This window comes from Cydia pomonella, chromosome 24, assembly GCF_033807575.1.
Source record: "Cydia pomonella isolate Wapato2018A chromosome 24, ilCydPomo1, whole genome shotgun sequence".
In the NCBI taxonomy this organism is placed as follows: domain Eukaryota; kingdom Metazoa; phylum Arthropoda; class Insecta; order Lepidoptera; family Tortricidae; genus Cydia; species Cydia pomonella.
Window position 1 is genome coordinate 8,790,471 of NC_084726.1, and position 20,669 is coordinate 8,811,139.

The 20,669-nt window shown below is 38.2% G+C and overlaps 1 protein-coding gene across 1 annotated transcript in view; it reads right to left on the reverse strand.

Annotated features, from left to right (window-relative positions):
- Positions 1-20,669, reverse strand: part of LOC133530982 (sex peptide receptor) — a 521,867-nt gene that overhangs the window by 385,688 nt on the left and 115,510 nt on the right. Inside the window, exon 3 of the mRNA XM_061869049.1 lies at positions 14,142-14,167. The gene's annotated coding sequence lies outside the window, so the exon portion shown is untranslated. The remainder of the gene's footprint in view (positions 1-14,141; positions 14,168-20,669) is intronic.

Genomic DNA, 20,669 nt, shown 5'->3' on the forward strand with positions numbered 1-20,669 from the left:
ATTTAAAGAATAGTCACTAGCCATGCAAAACTATTTTAATTTTGTTAAATGAAAGTGGAATCGAGCAGTAGATGTTAATTGATGTCGCCAACTCAATCGAGTCTACTCGTCGTAGATGTACATATTAAGTACCTTCAACCTTCATACTCATAGTAATAATTACAAAGGCGGTAGAAGACCATGGTGGATACATTTCTAAATAAGATCAGAATTTCTCAAGTATTGTGTTATTTTAATAAATGTAATGACAGAAGTAATTCAGATATAATATCATCTATTTTGTATAATATCATCTTTAGAAACAATAAAAAGGACTTTATTATTAATTATTTTAGTATGCAAAAGCTCAGACCATTAAACCTTTAAAAGGAAGAGATTAATCATAAGCCAAATAATTATTGATAATAATTGATCGGGACACCTCAGCTTGTTAGCTTGTTTATCAGATTTAATCGGATTGAAATGCAGACTGGAGCTACACTATGATCCCAAGAATCATAATCACAATTAGAATCAGATGTCATATAAGGAAGTTCGATATCTTTCTTGATTCATTTTAATATTGCCGTGAAATATCGTAGTGTTAAGGCTGCACTCGACGCCAATGACCTCGCGCGTGTGGGCGGAGCTTTATACCCCTCACCGCACCACCCACTGCAAAAGATCGAGCGCGCAGAGCTATGCGTTCGAAATAGAATATCGCTTGCTCGCGCGTGCAATGCAGCACAGGTCCGTCTAGCAATACGACTTGCCTCGCACTGCCTCCGCAGAGGGGGGTAATGGTAGGAATCTAGGCGGAATTTAGGCTTATTGTTTTTAGAAATTGAGGCATAGTTTTATGAAATTGCAAAAAGCAAGAAAACCAAATCATTTTATAGTGTCTTGTGAGAATGATTGTAAAGTTCCATATTTTTGCAGAAGTAATACCGATCTAACTGAAAGAAATATAGTTGTGTAAATTAAAATAGATTTCCAGAAAAATATATCGTTGGTCATATCTTGTAGATTGTTATATGTTTTTTGCTGCTCAGAAAGTATCAATGTTTAATATAAAATATGGTTCTGAATAACTTAGTTTTACGGTATTTTGCGGGAAGAGGAGCCTTAATTGTTTTATGTACGACTCCTACAGTAGCAATAGTCACAAGACAGATTTATCAAAGTCTTATTCGTTGCCGTATCGTCATAAGTCACTGTGGACACCTGTCCTGTGTGGTTCTTCACCAGTGCACTCGAAGCCGCTCTTTCTTGGGCGGTGTATGCTAGCCTGTAATGTGGATTTATCTTTAATGTTATTCTGTTCGCCCAACGACGTGTGACCATACGTCCATCCCTACGCTTCCTTGGCTCTTCCTTTCTTGGTTCGGCCTCGATAGCCGAAGAAACTAAGAACGCTATGGGTACTAACAGTGGATAACCTCGGTGATGTCGAGTTTGTCAAGAGTTGAAGCAGTTGCACCGTAGTAACGTTCAAGCTTTCTTCGCCAGCATCATATCTCAAATGCATCTGTCCTATGATGGGTTTCAGTTTCAATGGTCTAGGTTTCGGACATGTAAAGAATATGATCGAGAAACCAAGGCGCCCGCATTAGTCTGATCCTTGTTTTATGTTATTCCATATGCATATCCTGGCGAGTCGTTTCACCGCAGCTTTGGCCACATGAGCTCTTCTGATCACCTTTTAGTCGCAGATGCCATCATCACTTATTTAAAATACCAAGTAAACCAACAACTTGCCTCAAGATCGTGCAATTCATTGATTCTCTTAATTTTACAAGGAAGATCGACATGCATCATCTTCGTCTCATTTCTATTGATCATAAGGTATGGATCTGCATCCTGAAAATGGACTCATTACTGGCATACCCAATCTTTTGTAGCAGAACCGAAATTCATTTTCCACGGACACTTAACCTAATATAGTCATGTCATCTGCAAAACTGAGTTTATTGATTAGTTGGTCACCAACTTGGACATCACCCTCACAACCTTCCTATACTCATTGTCTATTCACAGATCTCAGTGAACAGTTGCACTCCTCGTTCAACTATAAAAGGATTACGTGTTACGGTATCCCCATTTCTCATAACTCTGAACATTTAACTCCAGTTAAAGAAATCAAAAGCCTTTGCGAATGCGAAGTCAATAAAGCGCAAAGCCTTAAAGAGTATACGCCGCACCCACTGTATTCTTTATTAATTGGCACACGTTGAGAATTTGCTACTGAGTACCCATCTATATGTCTCGCATGGTTGTTAAAGTTGTGAAGTGATTATTCGTGAATAAAAGAAACAGATTGGGTCAATTTGATGGACACAGCAGTTAAAACACTGTGGTGCGGAAGGCTGGCGATATTTTGCTTAATTTAAGATCTGATCGGAATGAGGAAGATGGATCGGTACCTCGGATGTACAGTATATGTATTGCTGTTTCTACCATCCTTAGCAGGACTGATGCATGTGCACGGGGATGTAATCAAAGAGTAAACATATCGAAAGCTGCCACGAAAAGCGGACTTACTGTGTTGCGTGCCGTTAAGCCTGAGGACACCACGTATATGATCCTTCGAAATCTTAAGTTTTTCAAATAGATAAGACGGCTGTTAACCGCGAATGACTCCAAAAAGCAATGATGCAAAGTGTAAGGTAGGTCTGGCAGACATATTTAATAGGTTATAACGGTTTAAAAATGGTGTGATGTGAGAACGGCAAGAAACAGAAAAGAAAAGCATTTTGAATGCGTTGAATTAATACCGAGGTACTCGCCAGCATCCACCCCCCAAAGGCGGTATCAGTGTAGCTCAATTTAGACAGAATAAAGTGTGGCAAAAATGTTTATGCGTAAATCGACGTGAATAAAATCACGGACGCGATATAATACTTTTAAAACTGTTGCTGACAACTTGACTGTCCCAACATATTTAAACTAGATTATTTCACACCAGGCGCGATATAAACGCACCAGAGAATGATAAGAAGAATAAAAACCACTTTGCAAACAAAAAAAACAGAGTTCATTTTGACTCAATATCTGCTTGATAAATCGAAATGAACGGTAAGAAAAGGTGCCTTGAATATCACATCACTTGTTTTGGATTTGACGGTTCGAAGTGGGAGCCTGATTTGACAAGTCTGTTGAATGTCCAATTAGCATAAAAAAAAGGAGTGTGGTCGAGTTGTAAATAGATTCTATTTTACATTCTGATTTGTGATTATATAAAAATAGCGTGATTCTCCCTTGGCTGGGGAGGGCTGCCGGACATGAAGTGGGTGCACCCAGAGATGGACATGTCAACAGTGGCCTTAATGGATAAGCGAATAGATTTAAAGCGAATACTTAACATAGTAGATTACTGCGAGTAATATTCAGTAAAGAGAAGTAGTGGGAATTTAGGTTACATACACCCGTTCGGATAAGATGGCCGCATTTGTCTGTGTGGTAACTATCATTGCATATAAAAAACGTATGTTCTTTTCGTTCTTGCGGTCGTCGCAGTGTTCAAAACAGTTACAGTTGTTTACGTCTGCTGTAGTAATAGTTGTGACACTTGAAGTGGTGAAATAGGTTATTATGTTAATAACGATGTCAAAAGAGCAAAGTGACAAAGTGACAGAGCGAATCACAGATGGTAGTTACAGATGGGATAAACCTATCGCGAACGGAGCTCTCACTGTTTAATAATACCGATATTTGATATCAGATCGCATTGCCACTCTCTGACACATGGGCCGCATGACGCGGTCTCTTCTCGTGACCTAAATTGCAACTAGAGACTGCTCGGAGCAATCGAGAACCGTACGCGCTGGAGTGTAAGAAATAACATTGGTCATGGGTTGACGGAGAGACCAGTAATGGACCAAATATGACAGGTCGCAGCCGTGATCCCACTCAGCTTAGCTCAGACATCGATGGACGCTCACACCAGTTTCAGAATCCTGCTTTCAATCAGTTTAGCACGGAAATTGATCAGTATTCAGATCAGTCTTAGGATCCTGTTATTATTTGGCTCAGCACAAACATTGATGAATGCTCAGACCAGACTCAGAATCCTGTTCTTTATCAGCTCAAGACAGATCACTCACAATCACAACTCAACTCAGACCAGATGCACGATTGGATCGATCTCAGAAACGCAGTGTCTCAGCACATTTCTGTAACGTCATCAGAAATTGCACAAAGTCTCAGGCCGTGCCGATTCACGACGCAAAGGGTGAACCATGCGGTTCGAGAAAACACATTGTTATTCACAAGTGTTCTTATTATCTAGTTGTTGATTTATTTATATGTTTGCCTATAGACATCTAATTTCAATTAAGAGTAGCATTTTCTTTCTGGGCGGGAGTGTCGCCAACGTATTGCGAACCCGCTAATATTTGCCAAAGTCATGGAGTAGATGGCGCTAGTAGTCACGTTTAACTTAAGTAACCGCTTCGAGGTTATTGGGATTTTTTGAGGGAAGGTGAGAGGGTAGATGAGAACGACAGTAGGAAAAAGGAGGTTGTGTGCGAACAGATCGACGCGGCAGTGATATTTGCTTTTAGATCAAGTCAAGAACGTTCTTATGGTGTTATTAGAATAATGATGTGTCTCTAGTATATTGTGACCAACGTTATCAGTACTCAGAGTGAACAGTGATCCAGTGAGGCTAATATGAACTTAAGGTAAACTTTGTGTGAGGAAAGGGGTCGCTATAAGGGGAGGTTTGGAGGCGACTATTAAGCTCAAGAAACCAGGTGTATAATCATGTGATACTCATGTTATATGTAGGTAATAAAGTCGGACACCAGCACAACTCATATCGTCATCTCACTAACATCCAGGCCTCGTATAGGTATGTAGTACATTTACATATCGCTTTCCAGTATCCGTAAAACCATTAGCTCATTCGATAGGTTAATAAGTATGGTGAGCTTGACGACAGCAGTCTTTGCTGTCGGAGGCCAAGATCCACTTCGGGTCGCTGCGCCACAGCATTAAGTAAGTAATTAATAGTTTGCGAACGCATTTCCCAATTTGTTCCAGTGCCATTTGTAAGGTAACATTTGGCAATTTACAGATGAGGAGGAGGCGAAATCTTTTCTTGGGGAACTGGGGCGGCGCTTGCAGGAAAGGGGTCTCGACCCCCGCTCCGGGTCGTTCCTAGCGCAAAGGTTGTCCATCGCGGTTCAACGCGGAAACGCAGCAAGCGTGATGGGCACCTTTGCGTTGGGAGCGACGCGGGGTGGGTTGTTTGACTAGTTTTTTTTTTTTTTTTTAGTGGTTAGTTTAGGTTTAGTTTTATTTATAGTTAAGTTTATTTGTTAGTCCTTAAGTATTTTAATGATTGTATCTTTTTATTTAATAAGTATTGGAGCCACATAATGACAACTGTTGAATAAACAAATTTAATAAAGTACAATAAACAAACTATCTACATGATAAGATTTACAGATTTATAGTCAATCATTAATAATATTTTATTTATTAAGGGATAGTCAGTTGACTCTTTAAATAAGTCACGTGGTCTTTCACGTGACTTGTCCAGCGGATCGACTGAGAGGGTAGATTGGCAGGAACAGCCGGCTTTAAAAACACAAGCGATTACCTGAACAAGGCATTCTGTTGGTAACCTCGGAATCAGACGGATGCCTTGGGCTAGTACCGATTAAGTTAAATAAGGATTGACGGATACATCTATGATTGAAAAAATGTAACTAAAAGAATAATTAATAGAATCAGGCGTTACTTTGCGGAAATCCATGCTAATTAAAGCAAGAAATATTACTTTGCTAATCCGCGAGAAAATAACGTTGGGAGCGTGCACGACTCTCACGCAACCTAGTGTCCGCAAGTCTAGGGGAAAACGTCAATTCACTACATCTTATAAAACTACTCCAAAACTAAAAACTACTGAACGGATTTTCATACGACTTTCATCTATCAATAGAGTGATTCTTGAGGAAGGCTTAAGTATATAACTTGTTAAGGTTTTGTGTAAATTGTTTGAAATATAACGATGTTGTCGGAAAAAATCACGCTGGCTAGGAGCTTTAATCGAAAACGCTGCCTAATCCGTTTGAGCTATAACAACACAATGTATGGTGGGTTGTTTCTCATTCATAGGTGTACAAAAAAGTCCGCGATGTTAAATGTCTATCTTTTAAGGATAACTTACTATATCCATTCTTAACTTCTAGAAAAAGATCACGTAATATGTGGCATTTGCAAAGCTATTTATATGGATACATTATTATCAATTATCAAAATAAATACGTTAGTTATATTAAGCATTTCATACAGATTACAATGATCCCTTACACCATACAATTTAAATGAATATTTCAGGAGTACTCGTAAATCAAAGTTTCATTTCAAGCCATATAATTGTACGAAATGTTAAAGACGCTATCCGCAGTTAGTTCAAATTTTTACCACCTTATGCGCTGGGATCGCTTTACTTACCCCCACCATGCGCTTCGCACGGTTCCAATACTTACTTGCGTATTTTTACATGCAATTAAAAGAATGTCGGAAAATACATGATTGATATAAAGTTGATGTGTTGCTTCATCCTGACCAAGTGACCTTGATACCTTATTTCCAAATAAGAAACAATACCTATTAAATTGTTTTATCAAAATATATCGATATATTTCTACTATTTTTCGTGGTACCACTTTATGTTTCGTTTTCCAACATAATACAGTATTTACATTAACTAAAACCATTTACTCAAACCTGTTAATTTTTCGGTCAGAAATATGAGATTGATTTTATTTATCCGGACTGTTCACTTCAGGTCACGGTTCCTTTTATTATTTGTTTACATTCTCATTAATGAGGCATCTTCTGCGAAAATATGGCCTCCATCAAAACTATAATGATTTTGCCAATGTCTAGTAACTTTTAAGAGTGCTCGTAAAGCATGACGTTGTTCGGCAGGTAGTAAAGAGATAGCTGGACTTTACTAAAAGCCACGATGGATTGCCGGGTGTTGATTTAAACACGTTTCAAGATTAGTTTTTCATTAGCTGCACACTTCCACGATAGTTCACTGCATAATAAGCTATCAATATTACACTTTAAACAACATTAATGAGCAAAACATAAAAAAATATTCTCGAGATGTCTTCGCCATCTTGAATCTCAACGACAACCCATGACGGCACCTAAAACACGCCGGAATGACAGGAGTCAAACTTCATGTTGAAGTTTGAATTTCCGCCTGGTTACAAATATACAAATAAACAATACACAAAACGCATGCGCGTTGCCATTGTTGACGACGGCCAATATTAAAATAATTATCTAAATGACTAACAGTCCTCAAAGCGCATGACGTAAATGTTGATCGGTTGCCCCTAGTTATATATTTACAGTACATAAAACGCATGAAATGTCATAAATCAAAAACCTAAACAAGCTTCACAGGCTGTTACAAAGACCTTTAACCAACTGCACAAAAAGGTACTTGAGAATTTTATTAAACAATGTAAAGCTATATGCTCAGAAGCTACTAAAACGTATGTCATTAAAATACACTCCAGTTCCCCATAAACCAGTTTTAGCAAATGGTTTTCGTCGGTATATATGCTGTATATATGTGCAAAATTGTACACACTCGGATCAAAGGAACCCTTGGTAATTTTACGATCTGTTCTAAAACGTCACTTTGACATATATTCACGGCAGCCATTGTTTTCATTTTGGCTACTTTCTCCGCCTCAGAAAGTCTACCATCTTACTGACGACATAATGATCACAAAACTTTTCATAATTAACATTCCTTTTATTATTATGAACATTAACGAGTCTTCTTTTTTACCCAGGTACTCAAGATTTATATTTAAGTAAGAGAGGGTTGGTGTATTTTATCACTAATGACCACTCTCGGAGAATAGGGTTTTGTAAACAAAAGGAGGTCTTCATCTGAAAAGGTTTAGCGAGTCAGGTCCTTTATCTGATGGATAAATAGGCGTCGGGTAGCGTTTATAGAGTACGACACGACAGCGATACGACCATGATTACATAATTATAGAGTCTGTGCGGAAAGAGAAGAGTCGTGGATTACATGACAACCAATATTTTCTACGACTCTTTCCGCAGAGACTTCACATGCGCAGAATTACTTAGTAACTACTTTTCACTTTTTTTACAACATGTCTTACCTTATAATTTTCGGGGGCTCTTGCGGGGTCGGATCTGGGACACTTCGACCCATAGGGATCTTTTGTGTAGTTTTACAAAATGTCAAAAACATGTCCGTCTGTCCGTATATCGCAGTCATTTTAGTCGAAAACAATATGCGATATTTTAATGAAAGTTGGACCATAGGTCTATGTTGTTTGTTTGGCCGTTACATGAATAGAAACATGTACGAAACAGTTAAGACCCTTTTAATTTCATTATCATCACTTAGTCTATAGCTAGAATAATAGAAATGTGTTTTATTTTGAGCGGGGGCACACCTAAATAAGAATAAATCACCTTCCGCTGTAGGGCTTCTGAGTCTCCATCACAACAAATACCTACACGTAACCAGCGGGGTGACGAGCGGTGACAGAAGGCCGTTCACTGTTCACACATTTGGTCCCGCGCAATGTATGACCTTGATTTGCCGCTCGTCACTCACATGGTCACGTGCGTCCTGGCCGCGGCCTTACAGTCAAGTCCCCAAAACCTACATTTTATATTTATATTTTCTCAAAATATATTTCAGAAATTTTTATTATTAATCTGTAAATTTTGCAAACCACATGGGTCGCACCCATACACTCTCGTTGCATGCTCCGAAACCTTCTTTAGGTGTCCGGAAATGATATTTCGCGTACATAGCTTAACATACATAGGTACGTAGATCACAGAGGCTTCCGACGTCTCGGAAGAGTGATAACATGAATAAATTCTCAGTGCACGCACGTAAGGTAGATAGGTAGGTACATTTAAGGTGTATACGGGTATTTCAAAGTGTGCAATTGTTGGTATGAATATGAACGTCAAACTTCTTTGAAATATGAAGTTAATTTATTTCACACATTATATCACTTCAAAATAGGCGCCGAGCTTAGGCAAACTTTATAATTATTCATTTTACAATACGTGGAAGTACAAATGGAGGATTTAGTGCCATGAGGCATTCTCTACCAGTCAGCCAATGGGCTAAACCGGAAATAATAAGTAGATCAGCATCTAAATCCACGTAAATTATCGTAAAAAATCGAAGTAAATTAAATTGTACTATATAAAAAATTGGGGTGGGGTGGGAGGAGGTTACCCAAGCTGCCCAGGCACGGAGTCAGTGGAAGAAAATGGTTCGAGCCCTACACCCCAGCAGGGGGTAACAGGATGAAAAGAAGAAGAAGAAGATATAAAAAATTGTACTATTTCTACTAATATATTGATAAACTTACATATATACATACATGTGTTATATATACGTATGTATATGTATTGTCTTATTGTTGTTTTTTATCTACTGCTATTTAGTTTCAATTTAGTTTTTTGCACCTCCTAATTAGTTAAATTATGAGTTACATTTTTCTACTACCTAAAGGTTATCTGGAAGAGATTGCTCTGTAGCGATAAGGCCGCCTGTTGTTTACCTCTATCTTCACGTATTATGTGGGTTTCCATGTACATTTATTCTGAAGTTGTGCAATAAAGAGGATTAGTATTATATTGTAATGTATTATACTCGTATGTATGGTATACTTATACCATAATACAGAATATTTTATCAGCTATTTAAGTACGTATTTACTCTGATCTTTTTTCGATTCGGAACCGTTGAAATTAGCCATTAAGAAGGGTGTGTGTTTAATACGTTTTATTTATTGGATAAGGGCAATAAGGGTGGCTAGACGGTTTGGCACGTGTTGGACTCAAGGGTTTAATGGAGGGGAAGGTCCACTGAAGGGTTTAAAAGTTTTTATCACTTATAGTACGAAATAAGTAAGAGCATTTCATACAAAATGGTCACGCACCTTACTCCGCGGTAGATTGACAGAGAGGCCGATTCAGAAAACAACTTGTAACGGTTTTGATTTTATTTTGATACGACATTGTAAATCACGCTGGTTTGTGCATGCGAAATCAAGTGTAGGTCGTGCGTGAGATGCACGCCAATCACCAAGCCGATAGTCAAGGTCGGACCAACACCTGTTCAATCAGTTCGAGTGACAATGCAATATGATGAAATCGTATATCTGACGACAGAAATGAAATTGACCTAAGAACAGGTGTCATAAAACCTAACATTAATAAGTTTGGGTTTTAAAATCGTATTGTTAGAAAAGTACATCTGGCTATTGCCAAGCTTATAGCAAAAAAATATTTAAAGAAATAAACATCTGACTGAGAGAGAAAAAGGGGACTGGACGACAAATTAAGCTAAAATAAACTTACCTAAGTTTTTTTCAAGGTGAAATAGGTAATTATCATTACTTTAGGGCGTATATCTTTTGTTGAACATTTGGACATATTTTTTTCGAAGTATAAAATATGATAATAAAATACTCTCCCGGCCGGTTTCGACCACGGCGACTATTTCAGCTACTTTGTTGAATACGTTCATGTGCTCGCATGTGGCTCGCGTACCCGAGTTTTTTTGCGAAGACCCTTGCACATGATGGGCAGGAAAGCACACCATTGACGTAATTATACGTAATAGCTGCTAGGGGGCGGGCCTTCAGCTTGTCTCATGTCGAAGTAGTAGTCGTTTGTAAAGATTTTTCCGGCTGGATGGACGATTAATAAATTGTGATTCGTCAGAAATGGTAATTCCTCCAAAACAACGTATAAAAATATTTATGGCTAACAGTGTTATCATATCATCAGTCTACTATAGGTCCAAACGGAATTACTAAGACGGCATATTTTCTTATTTAATTTGCTATATTATCTGTGTTATTTTCCCTCCCAACTTTACAGTAAAGAGTATTAATAACAAAAAGAGGTGGAGAGAGAAAGAATAAGAGGAGTATTTACAAATAAACACAAAACTAGCCAACCATAGGCCCCTCTTTCGCCACGGTGTCAATTGTCACCAGACAGTGTCAATTTATCGTACAATGGTAGTCCAACAAGTAAAATATTTACGCTAGGTCCTATTGTCACTTCCATTGTGACTATTTCGCCAGTATCAAAGTATTAGGAGCTTTAAATACGACTTAAATTGTACAGTTTATTACAATACAGTGTACGGCGATTTTATTAGCTCTTGTAAAGCGATAGCTGGACTTTACAAGTAGCACGTGGACTACCGCCCTTTGACTCCAAAATGGTGGTTAAACGCGATTCAAGATCAATTCTCCATTCACTGCACACTATCACATTAGTTTACTGTACCTATAATAAGCTATGATTATTTCACTTTACACAATATTAATCAGCAAAAAAACAAAGGAATTAATCACGAGGCTAACTACCAAGATGGCGCTCGTTCCGGAAGTCCTATCGTCACTTATCAAAACGAAAATGTGTGTCAATTGTCAGTGTGGTGAAATAGGCTCCTGGATGCTGGACTAGTCGATACTAGTAGTAAACATTTGTATTTCTGTATTTACACAAGTTTTACGAGTGGCCTACAACTTGACGTCCCCGTGCCACACAACCTTACTTAGGTAGTGAAACAGGTAGATTCCAAGTTACCTGTCTAAGTTCTAAAACGAGCTTGGTTTGCTGCCAAGAGCGATCTAAACTTTGTGAAGTTGGCACCTCGGTCGCCATAGATACCTTTGGCTAGATATTCCAGCCGATAGATGAAATTTGCTAGAAAAATGTCTTTCTGTGTAACTACTTTTTAGTATCTCATAATTAAGTTTCAATAATGTTTAAATCGCGACTTCATTATTATTTTTGTCACAATTTGTATAGTCTTTTTGTGTGCAAGTATAACATTTATATTGTAGACTTTTTGAAGGGCAGAATTGGTGACAATTACATTGTCATTAGCTGGTAGAAGGTTGCGCAGAAAACAAACCACCGCCAGACTTGAGCAGTCTATTCTTCTTTGGAATAAACTGCTAAGATCGGATCTTTGTCGCATCTATCGGCCTACATCATCATCATAAATGATGTAGACCGAATAGGCTCCCTGTCAAAATTAGACAGTGTCCGAACAGGTTTGCTTCCTTCCTTAAAAAATCCTTAAGTGAGCACTTTGCTGGCAGTACTGGAAAATCTTAGTGTTTCTGCTTTGTAAGTACATCTGATGCATATGTATTTGTATCAATATTATTTATATATATGTATGTTTATGTTTGTGTATTTCTTATGATTGTATTGTGATCGTACATGTACCTAATTGTATCATCTATACCTCATGATTTTGCACCGCCTACAACTTATCTGCTTTTCCTAAAGGTTGACTGGTAGAGAATGCCTTACGGCATAAAGTTCGCCTATTGTACAGTGTTTCCTCATGTGCAATAAAGATTAAATAAATAAATCTCCTAGCGTTTGTCCCGTGCCAGCTTTTCTCCTTACACTTCGCTCTATCCTGTACATCGCCTTCAACTTACCCACAGAGGTTTAAATCTTTGACAATGGTCATCGCTACCTTGGTGTGCCCATTCTGCTTCTATCTCTGATTACTGTTTTTGTTATTATTTGTTTGCTTTTTTAATTTTTTCCCCTTCTGTTCATTTTTTCTTGGTGTTTGCTTTACCTTTTCTGTTTTTTTTTTGTTCGGCCTACATAGTTATCAAAAACCATGTAGGATATACATGGCATTGTCTAAATCATCTGTAATGGCAAAGGCCAATGCTAATATTAATTCGTTATTAATTATATCTCTCCACATTAGTAAAGTTTTACTTTGCTATACTATAAGACCGACTTTTGTCTGCCTCTGTCATTAATCAATAGCTTTTCTTTAAGCTGTATGTTTTATCAAGTGTACCAATAAAGAGTATTCTATCTATCTTTTTATATAAAATGCTATGAAATATTCTTTAGTATGCTATATAAGATGAACACCTCTCAAACTAGTCAATGACAAACCGTGGTAGCCCAACGATGAAATTAGAGGGAGCGAGCGAATTGCATCGACTCGGATAATTACAGCCACTCGGGCTACCGCTCGACTGATAGGGTTAGCAGATGCAGTTTAAACTTATTTGGCGGCTCGGTCTTCGGACCGTAGGGGGGGCGGGTTTAGGGTCGGCAACGCGCATGTAACTCCTCTGGAGTTGCTGGCGTACATAGGTTACGGAGACTGCTTATCATCAGGCGGGCCGTATGCTTGTTTACCACCGACGTAGTATTTAAAAAAAAAACCAACCAAGTATAGTCCAAAAGCTGTTCTCCAAAATGATGGTCCAAAGAAACATAATAAATAGAAGAGCTTCGGTAGAGAGTACAATTTTGTACCATTTGGCGTTGACAATCTAGGTCCATGGGGTCTTAGCGCGCACAAGTCTTTTGCAGAAATCGCCTGGTTGATGTAACGGTGACCGAAGAGCTGGCGGCTTCCTCGCACAACGTGTCAGTATTGCGATACAACGAGGAAATGTCGCCAGCATCCTTGTTACGATGCCACAAGAGCCTATTTACATATATTTACAACGGATGATGAATACGGTTCAAATTACAGTTAGAGGAAATATATGAATTTTCATCAGTGAAGATTCCTTAGGCACATAGAGCATGACGACCCTTTAGCACATGGAACGCTACATATTATCTGTTACTGTGTTATTCGTGTTTTTATTTCTATGGATATGGACAATAAAGGATATACATAGATACATAAATAAAGTATCTTGGAAGATTTACTGTAAATATCCTTTTCAAATTAAACGGCGTTAGCCCTAGTTCAGACAAATTTTCCTAAGAAAGGTGATTTTAATGAAAACGACTTTTCACTTTCACGAAGCAACTCGAGATGACAAATAAAATACTTAAGTAATTGTTCAACAATTAATTTCAATTTAACTCTAGGTATAGCTTTTAAGATAATGTATTATTGTAAAATGTTGGTCTTATATTTTAAATAAATATATTATTTGTTAAAACTAGCTTGAATTATTATAAGCAAATCTAGACATTTGACAACCCTACGCACAGCTTGCAATTGGTTTTCGGAATGCAGTAGCCATCTATTACAATGAACATCTCTGTACAGCTGTTCGCTTCGACACTTTTGTTTATTCGAATCTTACCTTAATTGGAACGAAGTGAAGAAAATCTGCAACAAGAAAAATATATAATATATTAGTATGAATATTTCATGCACTAACGTATTTTCTATTTCATGCTATACTTCATATCGTTCTGACATACGTAGGTCTTTTCGACGCGTAATGCCAAATACGCAAAATGCCAAAAATATGTATTGCCGTACTCTATTAATGCCTAACACGTATAATACCAAAGCTGTATTAAAAACCAAATACGCATAATGCAAAAAATTTATAGAAACCAAATACGCATAATGTCAAAATCATTGAAATACCAAGATCATTGTAACTCACAATATGCCAATAATGATTTCAATTTCAACATGTATATTGCCAAAAATTTTAAAAGGGTACTTAAAAACTGTGTATTTCTGCCTCAACACACATAACAACCCCAAGTCTCTTTGAAAAAATCTGTTAGAAATACAATTCGAGGAGAGATAATAAGACAACAATTGAATCTCCAATGGCTGTTACTAATGTAACCAATTCATTATACCTAGAATAATGTTTACGACATTAAAAAAACAACTTTACTGAGTGTTTGACACTATGAAAAAATTAAATAGACAGATTTTAATTTTGCTGAAAAAATACGGTAAATTTATTTGATGTTTTGGACTAAAACTACTGGCTCATATTTCCTCTAAGCAGTGTTATTAAGCGGTGCAACCTGCTTTAATAACAACTACATTAAAATTCCAGGTATGAAACTTTCAGAACTTAAATATTAAAACTCATCGTGATTTATGAAAAATCCTCAATTTTCAAAAATCTCATAATATGCCATATTGTGTCCTCTTTCACGTTTAAGGTACGGTTTATTTTGAACATATTACATTTTTTTATTGTTTGATCTTACCGGCAACCTAAGTTTCTTTTGAAGTGAGATACTAGATAGAATATTTCGCTCAGCAGCTAAGTCTGGCAATCCAACGGGGAAATGCAGCAAGCGTCCTGGGGACTCCCCGTTAGGTTTTAGAGACGAGAATTGCTAATGTGTATATTTTGTATATAATATGTTGCCGAAATAAAACTTACCTGGAACTTTTTTGTTGCAAACAATAATCAATGTCACGTTTTAAAATTACAACATTTAATCCGCATGCAATTTTGATATCACCGCGATGTGATTCACCGCGTATCAGAGCCGGGACCTGCTTCCGGCAGCGCTGGATAACATAAATTTTATTAATAAATGTCTCATTTATATTCCATAGACAACAAATGGTATTTTTCCACGAAACTGCCCTACCTTGGGCGCTAAATAGACCAGAAAATTCAGCTTTTTCACCATGCGTCATTGCGTTTCCAGTTATGAAAGTCTCGTAAGTATATAATAATAATAATAATTCAGCCTATACACGTCCCACTGCTGGGCACAGGCCTCCTCTCATGCACGAGAGGGCTTGGGCTATAGTCCCCACGCTGGCCCAATGCGGATTGGGGACTTCACATACACCTTTAAATTTCTTCGCAGATGTATGCAGGTTTCCTCACGATGTTTTCCTTCACCGAAAAGCTAGTGGTAAATATCAAATGATATTTCGTACATAAGTTCCGAAAAACTCATTGGTACGAGCCAGGATTTAAACCCGCGACCTCCGGATTGAAAGTCGGCCGTCATATCCACTCGGCCACCACCGCTCTTCTCTAACTTACAATTAGTATACAACTTCCTCTATTTAGTACTCTATCTTTAATATAATTATATTTAACAATGTCACGTATTTAACGGGGCAGCTATGTAACCGAATTTTAGTAGCTTGAAAAAATTAATAGGTTGACATCAAAATCAGAGCCTTATAATATCTCAATGTGAGTTGTATTTTAATGTCATTACCTACAGCTAATGCTTTACTATAGGCCTACTATACTACGGCAAGGACAGAATTGCCAGGGTTGGCGATTTTAGAACAATCAGAGGTATTGAACGACGGGCACTGAGTAAGATGTGCCCCCTCCCTGATACAATGATGAGATGTTGGAAAAAGCTTCAGCGCCAGCCAGTACTACCGAACCGACCCCTCAGCTTCCTCCAACGGCCCCCCAGCATGTCTACAACAAGTGACCGCGCGGGGCGCGGACGCGTGGGGTACGGATCCCACCACACACCATTAGCTCCAGCGGCCGCCACAACGTCGCACGCGTCTTACATACCTATTGCCGCTTGCGGGTGTGGCCCCACCAAACATCCGCAGAGAGGTGGCATGTGCTAGTGAAAAGCGGAAACAGCAGACTGACCCACGACACCCGCTGTACGGCCATAACCCGCCAACTGGCTGCCTTAAAAGTCGCAAAAGTTTTGCTAGGTGTACCAGACCCCTGCTTTGCGAAAATACACTCCGATGCTCGATGCTCACTTTGTCGGAGCCGATGCCCACCACGAGATACATATGTTCCAGTGTCGGAATAATTACCACCCGGCCACAAGGAACCATGGCCCATATGGAAGGCGCTGAACAGGCTCAGGTCTCATGTCGGCCGTTGTAAACAGAACATGGCCGGATGGGGACTTCTTCGCGGCCACTCTACTCAATGCGCCTGCAACACAACACCACAAACCATGGCGCACCTCTTGGCATGCCCCGCGTGCCTGTACTCCTGCCCGGAATCTGACCTGAGGGATGCGACGGTCAGGGTTATCATCAACGCTTGTATCAGATTGGGATATTAAGTCCCTATTAAGTATGCATAAAGATCTTTTAATTGCACCATAATCGCCTGCAAGGTTAGCTTTACTCGTACTATAGGTATAAGGTATCAAATAATTTAATAAGCGCTGGTGGCTTAGCGGTAAGAGCGTGCGACTTGCAATCCGGAGGTCGCGGGTTCAAACCCCGGCTCGTACCAATGAGTTTTTCGGAACTTATGTACGAAATATCATTTGATATTTACCAGTCTGATGGCAGTCGCTTTCGTAAAAAGTAGTGCCTACGCCAAATCTTGGGATTAGTTGTCAAGCGGACCCCAGGCTCCCATGAGCCGTGGTAAATGCCGGGACAACGCGAGGAAGAAGAAGAAGGTATCAAATAATTTATATTGTCAACAAAAATAATACATGGGAGACTATTTTAAGATTATTTTTAAAAGAATGACCAGCTCTTTTAATTGACTAAACTTAATCTATTTTTTTTATCTTACGTCGGTGGCAAACGAACAGCTCGCGCCTGATGGTAAGCAGTCTCCGTAACCTATGTACACCTGGAACTCCGGAGGAGTTACATGTGCGTTGCCGACCCTAACACTCCACACCTTCGTTGAGATGTGTGTGATATGTGTGTGGGGCTCACACATTTTTGGACCAAACAAGAGAAGAAAACGTCGTTCTCGAAAAATGCAAAAAGAAGACAAAAAATTTAGTCAGGGTCATTATCATACAAGATGTTAAACGTAAAAAAATCTTCTTTTTCTTCTTCCTCACGTTATTCCATCATTTTTGCCACGGCTCATGGGAGCCTGGAGTCCGCTGGACAAGTAATCCCAAGAGTTTGCGTAGACACTAGTTTTTACGAAAGCTACTGCCATCTGACCTTCCAACCCAGACGGTAAACTAGGCCTTATCGGGATCAGTCCAGTTTCCTCACGATGTTTTCCTTCATCAAAAAGCGAATGATAAATATCAAATGACATATGATACATGAGGTCCGAAAAACTCATTGGTACGAGCCGGGGTTTGACTTGGAAATAAAAAATCCAATGCCGTAAAATGGATTGGCACGTTACAGCAACTTATCACCTTATTCCCATCTCAATACATTGTCACGTTCAAGTGTTGAACTGCAGTACTGGGTTACAAGTACTTGTAAAGCTCTACAAATTACACCCATTTTATTACCACGATGTATGTTCCACGCGTGTAATGGCCCTCACAGGGATTGTATCGTGAAATTCATGAATACCATTTAACGTTTAACGAGAAACGCAATATAAGAATTGGATACGAATGTCACCTAGTTAAGTGTATGGGTTTTTAGGGTTCCGTATCCAAAGGGTAAGAACGGGACCCTATTACTAAGACTCCAAATAAATATTTAAGTGGGGCTCTTGTACAACAAACGCCATTTTTTTGCCGTTTTTTGCGTAACCTTCGTACGCGAGTCCGACTCGCACTTGGCCGATTTTTTTTAATGTCGGTTTCAGTTAAAGTAATTTAATCTTTTTACAAGCTTTTTAGTTTGTTAGTGTGGGCCAAATCTTGCAAGCTAAATTTGACCCACTTCCCGATTTCCGATTGAGCTGAAAATTTGCATAGGCAAGTCGGGTGACAATGATATTATGATGGCACGGAGCTTATATCATGATGGAGACAGGAGGTGAATTCTATGATAAAACAACGCAAACTAATTGTGTATGTATGTATGTATATACTTTATTGTACATAGAAATAAAAACACCAAAAACACAGTTACAGAGTAAATTAAATACAATAAAGGCGAACTTATCCCTGTATGGGATCTCTTCCAGTTAACCTTTGAGGATTGTGTTTGGGTTTTTAGAATTATCTCGATAAGTATTAGTTGCCCGTGGTAAAAACTATAGTCAGCGATAAAAGCTTGTACCAAAAATTATATTTTTGGCAAAAACTTAATTATACTATGAATTTATTGTAAAGGCCTATTTGCAGTAGGTAGCAGTGGCGGATCGTTCAAAGAACTCGATTCCCACCGGCTTGTCTAATTTCATCCCGTTGGGTACTTTCACGATCGGTTTATGGAGAAACTAATGGTAAATATCAAATGACATTTCGTACATAAGTTCTGAAAAACTCATTGGTACGAGCCGGGGTTTGAACCCGCGACGTCCAGATTGCAAGTCGCACGCTCTTACCGTTATGCCACCAGCGCTTCATTTTTGGTACAAGCTTATAGAAAATATTGAAAAACTTATTTATACCATAAAGGACCATGGGCAGAAATGTCCCCACCCACCAACAGAAACAAAATATGTCTCATTCAATAGATCTTGGCAATCTGATGATTTGTTACTATGACGAGGATCGCCCTATGTATGGGGTTTTCTTGGAAAACTGTATTTTGTTTTTACATATTTTTCGCTCATTTCATTGAAAGTTGCAGGCAGAAGGTTATAGCAATAATGTTCCTACTATACATACATATATTTAGGCCAGACATCTTCGATTTTCCATAACACATCGAGACAAAAACAAATTTGAAAAAAAAAACCCGCCAAATGAAAAAAAAAACCGAGAAATGCAAATGAATGTCAAACCTAACTTTTATTCTAAATAGTACCCGAACGACATCTATTTCTGAATTTTCCTTATCAGAGTATCATTAGGCATACTGATATTATTCTGCCAGCAGAACTCTTCAGTAATGTAATATTAGATGAATTTTGAGTTAACAATGTGATACTTAAGTGATAATATGTCTAATATGTAAAGTAGTATTAGGTATTGTAGATATAAAAAATATACAGCTCTAAGCGAATTTTTGTTTTTCTTTTTTTAAGACTCATAGTTTGTTTATTATTGCCAGTAACATAATGTTTCTATAACCTTCTGCCTGCAATTTTCAATGAAATGAGCGAAAAATATATAAAAAGAAAATACAGTTTTCCAAGAAAACCCCATGCATAGGGCGATCCTCGTCATAGTAACAAATCATCAGGTTGCCAAGATCTATTGAATGAGACATGTTTCGTTTCTGTTGGTGGGTGGGGACAGTGCCCATACACATTTGCCCATGGTCCTTTATTGTAAAGGCCTATTTGTGGTAGGTAGGTAAGTTGATTTGTGATAAATAGCAATGGATCTCGTAAAACAGGAGTGTCGGCAATACCTATATTTTGTTTTACAAGGCAGCAAAGTTGTTTTTACACTTCGCTTTCAATTGCTAATAATTCTGACCGCAGCAAGAAGAATCTTGAACATTGCTATGGTTTCAAGGCACAAAAGGTAAATAAACTTTGCTGCCAATTGGAGCATAAACATTTTTAACACAGAGACGCAAGGAATACCTTCAGGAATTACAAAAATAACATTCTATAAAAAAAAAAAGTTTACACCCTTAAGGATCAACAACACAAGCCTTATTGAGCTTACTGTGGGACTTCGTGGGAATATTTATTTATTTAAGGATAAAATGCAATTCCTCTTACTAATTTCAAGGAATAACGATAACCTTTTCAGACGGGTGTGGTGATACCTATTCCACTATCAAAAAAAGCGGCCAAGTGCGAGTCGGACTCGCCCATGAAGGGTTCCGTACCATTTATGACGTATTAAAAAAACTACTTACTAGATCTTGTTCAAACCAATTTTCGGTGAAAGTTTGCATGGTAATGTATATCATATATTTTTTTAGATTTTTCATTCTGTTATTTTAGAAGTTACAGGGGGGGGGGACACATTTTTTCACTTTGGAAGTGTCTCTCGCGCAAACTATTTTTTTTTTAATTTTATGACGTATTAAAAAAAACTACTTACTAGATCTCGTTCAAACCAATTTTCAGTGGAAGTTTGCATGGGAATGTATATCATATATT